This window comes from Galeopterus variegatus, unplaced genomic scaffold (assembly GCF_000696425.1).
Source record: "Galeopterus variegatus unplaced genomic scaffold, G_variegatus-3.0.2 Scaffold3700, whole genome shotgun sequence".
In the NCBI taxonomy this organism is placed as follows: domain Eukaryota; kingdom Metazoa; phylum Chordata; class Mammalia; order Dermoptera; family Cynocephalidae; genus Galeopterus; species Galeopterus variegatus.
Window position 1 is genome coordinate 276,019 of NW_007729811.1, and position 10,343 is coordinate 286,361.

Consider the following 10,343-nt stretch of genomic DNA (forward strand, 5'->3'; position numbering starts at 1 on the left):
CATTAGTGACCCTACATCTGACTTGCTATTTTCTTGTCTAAGAAATTGAACATTGGTAAACTTTTATGTCCAGAATAGGGGAGCTGTAGAGGTCAAGAACCGGTCCATGCAGCTTTCTTTATTCAGATTCTAGCACATTGTTTTTTATGGTGGGTGATAATACTAGGTGATTCTGTTCAGGTAGGAAAAGCCTGGGCAGGTAGATGCGAGATACATCTTCCTTCAGAAGATCCCATGAGGATATGCAGATATGTTGACAGAGGTTGCAAGATCACATTTTTGTAAACATAACGTGTAGAATTAGATTTTGGCTTAAAAACAACGATAACTAAACTGTGGTATTGCTCCAGGACCTAAAATTTCAAAGAAGCTGAGAACCCAATAAAGAGACATTGTATAACTTGCTCTTTTTTCATAAGGATTTTGGAAAATTTTAGTGTAAAATCTGCAAAGCCCTTGAACTTTGGGGAAAATAGCTGAAAAGAAAAGATCTGATTATCAAGTATTAATTTCATTTGTAAATGAATATACTAGAACTTTAATATTAAAATGAGCATTGACTTTTAAAATAGCCACCCTAGAAGGATACAATTCCACACAGCTGCCATTTCTCAAGATATTTTTAGTGTCCTATTTTATGAATTGCCTTTTAAGTCCGCTTAGGAGCCATTCAAAAAAAATCTTATTACAATATACTTTAACTTTTTTTAAGCTCGTATACCTTTTTGAAATGCTTGAAAAAAAAAACGACCCTTAGTGACTTTCTTTCACAAACCACATATCACTTATCCAGTCATCTAAGAAAGATGAAATGTATTTATTTTGCTCTTTTATTTTTATTTTTTTCAATTTTTAAAGATAATTTATTTTATATAGATGTGGGGTACAAAGTTGACTTTCGATAGTTGTATCCAATGTGTGAGGGTCAGATCAGGAGAGTTATCTCACTTGTAATTACAATTTCTCGTTAACCCCCTCCCTCCCGCACCCCTCTCCTCCCCTCTAGTAACCACACTTCTTTTCTCTCCTTCTAAAAATTCAACATATTATTATGATTATTGTTTCTTTTTTCTCTCTCTCTTTCAGAACATTTAAATTTAAAGTTGAAATGTATTATTTGTTTTTTATTTAATGAAAACAAGACTTTTTACGCACTGAGATCACAGCATTACATTTGTTACATTCAGGTCAAGGTTTGTTTTTGACTGAAAACACAAAAGATTAACTCTCAGCTTGATTATTCACTTCACTCAACAGCCTGCCAGTGAATGAGGCTTTTTCAAAAATCAAATCCATTTTGAATAGGGAGAGTTTGCCACCATAAAATAAGAGAGATCACAGACTGGGAGGGCAGTTTCAGACAGATTCTTCAAGACTTTATTTTGATCATCAGAAAAGGAAAATACCTATTTGTGTGCTCAAAATCTAACAGGTTGATTAGTAGTCATATATGCTAGTTACAGTTTTTAAACACAGGGATTATTCTGATAGATCATTGTAGATTAGAATTATTGTGTGTTTGGAGAACAAAGTCTGATTGCCAATTTATTAGCCATAGAGTGTATAAATCTGGGACGTTGAAAGACAGGCAGTGAGAGAAGACATTTGTATTTATATAACATAAATCCAAAAGCAGCTGCTAAACGTTATTACAGAAATAAGTGTGCGCGTATGTCTCAGGAGGTAGGAGGGGAGGCGAATCGGGGAAAGCATATATTTAAACTTACTTCAAAGACATCTTTGAAGGGCGACCACTTCCAAATAAACGATGAGAATTTGACTGATCAAAGACAGAAGTTTGTAAATGACCTCTGCCATTAATGCAGCTTGGATATTGTTTCACTTACTAAATGTCTGTATCCTGTCACAGTCATGTGTAAAATATTCACAGTTTGAACAGGCATGGGAAATTGTGGGGGACAACTTTTTAGTGAAAGGAAACTCATTGATGTGATATTCACACGAAGAAGAGAAAGCTACCGTTTCTGTCCTGTCCCAAGAAAACCTAACAATGCTGAGGACAGGACAAGGCTGGAGGCGGTGGTGGTGATGCTGCTGTTTCTGCTGGTGGTGGTTGTGGGGGTGGATGGTTGTTCAGAGGTGGTGATTATTCTGATTTTTATGACACTTCTCTTCCACTTGGCTCCACTGAACCGAACAATCTGATTTCTTGAAATTTCAGAAGCAAAAACACAGACAAGTCACTGTGACAAGTTTTGCAAGAGTGGAAAAAAATGAACCAAAGTGAGAGACCATGTAAGAGGATACTTCAAAATGTTCATGGAAAGTTCTGTTTCCACGAACCTTTTAAAGTACCCCCGAATCTAATTAGAAGCAGCATTTTACTCCGTAGTGAAACGGGACCAGGGCCTCAGTTTCCAGACAGTGCACTCCAGCTATGCAAATTCACTGTGATATTAAATGGTGTTCTAAAGCTTCGCTTTTCGCTGGTAAAGGTTATAAAAATGTTCATTTTGAAGTGCGGCTGTGAATTTTTCTTGAAATGCGAGGGTACTTCAAAATGTTCATGGAAAGATTCACATTATCTTTTAATTCTATTTTTCCCCGAACTTTTGGAAGTACGCATGTACAACTTTATCAGCACCAGGATTAACATGAACCTTCCAGAAGTTTAACAGGTTAAAAAAATAAAAGGGTAAACAGCATGGTATTACAGAATGGAAATCTGGGAAACTTAGTTCAAATCCCAGCTCCCCAACTCTTATGCTGATTGGAGTCAGACTAGTTAACTCTCTGAACCTGTTTCCTCACCTGTGAAATGAAGGTTATAATCCATGTGTCACATGGCAGTTAAGGGGATTCAATCTATCACCTGGTGGCAAACACCTGGGACTGAGGACCTGGTCCCTTGGTGGCAATTATCTTGTCTTTCCCCTTCAACAAGTACACAGCAACCCGTTCCTTAGTGCCCATTCTCTGAGGTGGGCCTCCAAGGGTAGCAGAAAGAAGCAGCAGACAGGTTACTGTGCCAAATATCTGTGCAGAGTTGTGTGGGCCCTTTAAGGGGATCAGTCTTCGCCACCTTAGAAATTTATTCTGCAGAGTGGCTGGGCATTTATTATTTAAGTGTGTCAAGTAGCAAAGTGTCTCAAATGTCAACGATTAGCTTACTTCCACCAGCGTTTAGAGACCCCCTTCATGTATTTGTTTGAAGATCAAGGCCTGTGATACCCAAAAAGGAAATGGAACATAGTTGTCTCGTGCGCTAAATCTAGATAGCTAGTCAGAGCCAGCGTCTTCCTAGTCTTCTACATGAGCTGTTGTGTATACCATGGCTTTAAAAATAAAACAAAAAGGAAAGAACTACACAACTATACCAGCGGGTAAGTGTTATTCAAATGAAATCAAACATTACGGCAGAAGTGCGGCAAGCTTCCACCTACACACTTTATCACCTTTGTTTATGATCGCAGGCTGTAGGATTGTAAGAACACTAGTCCTCCACCTGCACTGAGGATGTGTGAGAGACAGTGTACGTGTGTGCACGATGCGCGTACGTTAGGGCCTGTGTGAAAAGGACAAAGAAGAAGCATGGCTCCTACGGGCTGCTGTAGCTGAAAATGTTTAAAATAGTGTTCTCTTTTTAAATGCTAGTTTTGTCAAATTAATGACTTTGTCTCTGATGAGCAATGTAATGCCTTTCACGGTAGAAAATGTACAGAAAAGTGTTAAGGAGCTGAAAAAAACTAAGTGTAACCTCTGTGTCCCTGGCATTCCCAAACTATGAACTTCAGCTGAAATTATACCGTGTTTGCACTCCCACGACATGAACACATGAGCCCTTCCCAGCTCAGTTACTGAGCGGTGGCTTCCACACGCACCCATATCCCTCGCCTCCCAGCCTTTCTGAGGTTTCTCAAGGTGCCATAATATATGTTCTCAGGGACAAGTTTAGGGGTTTGCTTATTTTTTATTTCTTGGCCTGTAGCCTTTGCTGCCCCTTGTAAAAGTGCTGCCTTTTGGGGCCATGCATCTCTGTCAGCATAAGCATCCCTTTCTCAGCCTCTTGGCAAGGCATGGTCTCCTCAGCTCCCTGTAGTACATCTATACATGCACATATTGCATCTGAGATCGGGCTCAGTAGGTGTAGGAAAATGGACAAATGGTCAGGCTCTCTCAGATGCTTAACATCTTGCTGAGCACGACTTAGCCTGTTTAACATAAATATGTTAACTGTGCACATGCGCCCAGGTGTTTCTTGGTTATTGTCTGATGTAATTGCACATGTGCACCCAGGTGTTTCTTGGTTATCTGACTTGCACCCAAGTATGCCTGGGTTATCTGACTTGAGTATAAAGGACAAACGGCTCTGATCCACATGACCCCGAGATGCCCTAGGAGGCCACCAGGCTGCCGCTACTGCTGGATCTGCTGTAAGCTGCTGGAGGCTGCTTCTGCTGCTGCTGAGAAGGCTGGAGCTGAGCTCGTGTCCAAATAAAGCATGTCAACCTTATCAACGGCTCCCAGGATCTTTCTCCAATTACCTACTTCACGACCTGCATTTGAGGGGTCTGTGACCCAGTCTGCATGGCACATGAGGGGTCTGTGACCCAGTCTGCAGAATGGGTTTGAAGGGTCTTTGACCCAGCCCGACAAGGGATCTGTTACCCAGTCTGTACAATGGGTTTGAAGTGTCTGTGAACTCTAGCCCGACAGTAGGATTTTACAAAGGACTTGGTCATAAGCTAAGTGTAATTCACAACTGCTTTTAGAATTTCTTGGGATTTCAGGCTCAGACCCAACCTTGTGCCCTGACCTAAGTTCATCCCCAGGGCCTCCCCACACCTCAGAGTCCAAGTCCAACTTAGTCTCCCCAAAAAAGGAAAAGCCTTCCCTTTCTGATCCAAAACCCAACCCCACTCCTCTCCTGGGATGACTGATCATTGTCCCATCCCTTTAGGTGCCTTTCTCCCGGACAGGTGTGGTCTGACCCTCGGAGCTTGGTCATGACAATCATAAGAGTCAGAGAGTGTTTCCACATGAGGCGTGTTGAGCCTTCGATAACTGCTCATGCAGGCAATGACAGCAGTCCAAGTTGCAGGAGCTCCATCCAGCCGTCCATTTCTCATTCCTTCCTCCAGCCCAAAGTGAACTGAAATTCAGGGAAGCTCATCCTTTCTGACTAAGCTGGTGCTTGCTCCCAATTTTTCAAAAGCAACTGTTCGGACAACAAAATATACATACCTCCCATGAAGAAAAATAATTTTCTGGAATGTTTTGGGAAAAACCATTTTTCTATCTCTCCAGACATAAAGTTTTGTTATTATATCTAATCAACATTGTCAAGTTGTATTAATTACAAGTATTAGGTAGTATCCCAGCCTGAAGCATCAGCTCTTGGATTCCTACCTGGGTTCCAAGTTTCCCTACGAACAAGGGGCAGGTGTTTGCCTTATAACTAATATGCTAAAAGGTCCTTTCCTTCACGAGGGGAGGCTCTACCCCCAAAACACCTTTGCATCCCCCAGTGCAGCAGTCTGAAATCAAAAGTTACAGTGCACTGTCAATAGAGTACCCAATTACATAAATGTTAAGATTTTAAGTTAATCTTTCTTAAACTTTTCAACTCAATCATACAATCCCAGAGTATTGCTCCTACCTTGTCCTCAACCATATCCACCTGCTATGGCAGTTGTAGAAACAGACATTCCCACTTAAGACTACCTTATGGCACTGTGGAGTATGTGGTCATACTGAAAGCTAGGCAAGATGAAGGTGGAAAGATTTACAAAGCATTAATGTCCTTAGGAAGATCATCTATTTGCGAGTTTGCTAATGTCAGCAAGCCCATTCCCCACCCTCACCTCACCCCCAATGATAAGAGCAACAAATGATTGCCTTTCCTTCCTTTATTGGCATGATTTTACATGTGCAATTTCATTAGCTGTTTAAATAATGTGGTTGGTGCAACAAAGAAAGCCCATTAAAAAAAAACAAAAAACAATATCATAGATCACTTGTAAGAGAAGAGTGGCTTAATTGTTGTTTTCAGCTATCCCAGGTTGACAAAGGGGATTATAATTTAAATTGTGTTGATGGCATTTGTATTAGACAAAAGCTAGTACTGACTTTAGTAGTTATTATTCTCTACTGCAGTTTAAATTGCTTTTTTACTAAGAGCAAAAGAGCAGCAGGAGAAAAACATTTCTAACCTTATGTAAATGCAGTTCTCCAAATAGATTGTTTTTGCAGATTCTGGAACTACCGAGGGAGGTGTGGTTCCACAGATCTAAGGAATCCTAGATTTTTAGAGACGTGGCCATAAATATCACAGTCAGTGTTTTTTAAACTGGGATATTCATGCTCTGATTATGCAAGGATGTACCAGGGACTGGAAACTATAAGATAAAGCCTCACAGAGTGACAGCGTTACAGAACGTAACACGAGGTAGGTACTTGGGAAATATTTATTGAATTAGTGAATCCCCTGGCTTATTAGTTTTACTGGACATTAAGTTATTTAAAACATTATTTTCCTATTAAAACAAATGTGCACAAAGACTGAACCCATTGTATGCGAATTTTAAAAAATCATTTCTTAGATTGAGGAATTCCAGGATGGAATGCAGAAAGTGACACAACAGTAACTGTATTGCAATTGTACAAAATAACCTCACTGAAGGGGGTGGGAGAGAAAGGAGCTGACGTTAGTAATTGTGGAAATAAGTGAAGTCTGTAAGGCCAATGGCAAAAGAACTGTATATGAGCATTGCACTCTAGCTGATAAAGTAATGTCCTGTGGGGATATGGGTTAACAATTCAGACGTGTACTGGAAATGCACAATGGAGTGAATGGATGGCAGATGGTGGGAGTCAGATTTCTACTGCTGGAATGAGAGTTTGCAGATAAGCAGAGGGAGAAGGGTAGAAAGATCCATGTGTTAATGGATTTAAGCTGGAAACATTGTATGGAGTTATGCTTAAACATAACATAGAACCAAATATATCTGAATTTACTTTGGTTATGTAGAGAAATATTTGCATATATGTTTTCTTTCTCTGTGAGCTAAGATGGGTAGAAGAAAGGACACCACACACACCTAGCACCCAGATCTTGGTTTCTGACATCATTCTCCAACAAAAGGAACCAGGGCTCCTTAGAAAAAAGGCTGATTGTAGGGCTGGGGTCAGAAATACACAAGACGAGAGTAGGATAGATATCTCATAGAGCCAGAAAGAAAGAAAGTGCTTTAAAAAACCCACAAAACCCCACAATCATGGGGGTATGTCAAAGGGACACGGGAGCCAACTGAAAGAGCTCCAAATGGCCAAAATTGAAACAATTTGAGCGACAAAATAAAGTAGAATTCAATTATAAACTAAAGTATAAAATTGGTATTCAGAAGTTTATATTAATATAAATGATTAAATAAATACATAAATGAGGAAAAGAGACAAATCTCCTGTGCAGAAAAATTCCAAATAATTTATGTACTCTTTCCTCAATGAGGTGGAGTATAATCCCCCATTTCTTTAGTGTGGGCTGGGCTTAGTGACTTCCTTCCAAAGAGCACAGTATGGAAGGAGAGAAAAAAGTAACCTTACAGTAGAGAAAACTGAGCAGCACTACCTCAGCCAGGTGACCAAGGTCAGCATTAAGAGTGACAAGTCATGTTGATGGCACATGCTCCTGCTATGCTGTGATGGGAGGTGCACTTTATCTGTGCTCTTCCTCCTAAAAACCACAATCCCTGTCTAATCATGAGAAAAGCAGCGATAAATCCCAGTTGAGGGACATTCTCCAACATACCTGACCGCCTGTCTTCAAAACTGTAAAAGTCTGAGTAACTGCTACAGCCAAGCAGGAGCCTAAGAAAATGACAGCTAAATGTAATGTGGCATTCTGAACCGGATCCTGAAACAGAAAAAGGATATTAGGTCAAAACTAAGGAAATCTGAATGAACTATGGACTTTAGTTAATAGTAATGTATCAATGTTGACTCATTAATTGTAACACACATACCATACTAATGTTAGATGCTAATAATAGGGGACCCAGGGTGCAGAGTATATGGGCACTCTGTACTATCTTTGCAATTTTTCTATAAATCTAAATTGTTCTAAAATTTAAAATTGTTTTTGAAAAAAAATCTGGGTAAGTCACGGGGTAACAGGCCAGGTATGTGTGAATCTTTAAAAGAAATTAGTTGAAGACAAGCTGAGTAGGGACTACCCCAGAATGTCAGGGTGTGCTTTGACTCATTTCTGGTGGCAGGGTTTATGGTTTATGAAACACTATCTTAAACTTTGTACTTTACCTAAGATAACTCCAAGGAAACTTCAAGGATTTATGATCTTTTTGTTGTTTCAGGGGTGGAACAAAGATGAAGACTTGAAATCCTCTAATGATTAACCAACATATTTACATTATCCAGCTTTTAAAAAAAAGCACTTCATCTACAAAAGAATGAAATCAACCACTTATCAGTAAGACTTACTAAAATATTTTGTTTTCATAACAAATAAAGATGATAAGTAAAGCTGCTTTATTTTAGCAATATTTCCTTGTTCGCTTTTAAAATATTTTAAAAGTTTGTCATGACTATATGTATTTATTCAGATAATTCACTCAACCTCATATCAGCAATTTCCCTCTTTTTACTTTTTACTTTTTGCAAAGCTAATATCCCGGATAATTTCTGAGGATAAAAAAAATCTCATCAGTTTAAGTTTGTATTTGATGCTTAAAGGCCATTTAAATTCTATTGCACTTTTCTTTTTCATTATATAAGGCTCATAGTACCTGTTAAATTGTGACTTGGGTTTTAGTCCTAGGTAAATCACACTTGGTTATGAATAAAGTGCCTCATCAGACTAAATATGTTTTCTATTTTGTCTGATACCTTTACAGACCATATATATGTGAACTTTTGTCTTTCCCTCCTCCTGCCTTTGTTCTATTCCTCCCTACCTTCCTTCCTTTGAAAATGCTTATTGAGTACTCTGGTCAGGATTTAGGAAAACCAATACCAGTAGCATATGGTTGGCATTAGGAGCTTAGTTGGCATTAGGAGCTCACAGTCTAGTAGAAGCAGATGAATGGGCAGATAATTAGAGCTCATCATGATGAGTATCAGGCCAGAGGTGTGCAAAGGACACTTACGAAAGATCACAGGACAGGAGGCTGTTACTCAGGGGAGAGTCCTGTGGGCACAGCCCCACCCCTCACCCTAAACCGGGCTGTCACTCTCACAGGGTTGCCTCTTCTGGACTGAGGTGCGTCTGAGATCTGGTCACTTCTATTTTCAAATGCATCAGTTGCCATAGAATCAACCACGCTTTCTTTCTCATCCTGTCCCAGCTTCTCTTTTTAACACCTCCTCCAAGTACAAAAGAAGATGTTTGCAATAAATCCTTGAAAGGGCCGTGAAATTCTTTCTGTCCTCAAGCCCTCTCCACATTAAATACAAAAATCAGAAAGGGTTTGGAAAAGTGTTCAAATATAATTGCTTAATGTATGTTATTGAGTCAAATATATTTGAATAGAAATCCACATTTCTTTATGGGTTTAGAAAACTAATGAAATGATTTTTAATATTTCTGTAAAATTTTCTTCTCTGATAACATTTTGGCCTTTTAAAGTTGTGGGCGATCAGGGGTGCCTGTTTTTTACATCAATCCAAAGTGCTATATAGTTATCAAGCTGTAATCTGGTAGTGCCAGTCTCAGTGACTGGCTTGGAAAAAGAATGTCCCCATTGTAATGCTGCAAGGGGCAAAGTGGAAGCCTGTCAGCAGGGTCTTAGTGTCACGCTTTTGCTCCAATATATGCTCACTGTCATGGGCTAATGTCATATTGCTGTGTAAGGCAGTGCCTGCATCAATGCACAGAACCATATTATGTAGAATAGATAAGACTCACCAGCAAACATTAACACTTGCATATTGAGCTCTGAAACTATCAATCAGCTCAGTCTTCCAACCACCAAACTTAGCAGTAGACTTTCTAAGGTTTTTATGCAGGGAGTGTTTTATTAAAATCCTTATTTTTTATTTAACTCAGGGAAGAGATATTTTATATTTGTGAACACCAGAGGAAAAAAAATTATTTACATGTAAATTATAAATGCCCCACTCTATTTTATCGCATGTTTAAATCCTCCAGAGAGTTTGCTAAGGCTGAATCTTCATCGAAGACATTTATGAAAGCACCAGGCTAACATCTGAACTCTCCTTTTGTGAGCGCCAGGAGTTTCTGAAAACAAAGAAGCTGTTACTTACACAAAGGCTTAGTATGTTACCTGGCTTGAATAAACTGTGGGTGTGAGTCTGGGTGCAGTTTTGGTTTTTCAACAATAGTTTCACTAAATAAGGAAAGCCCC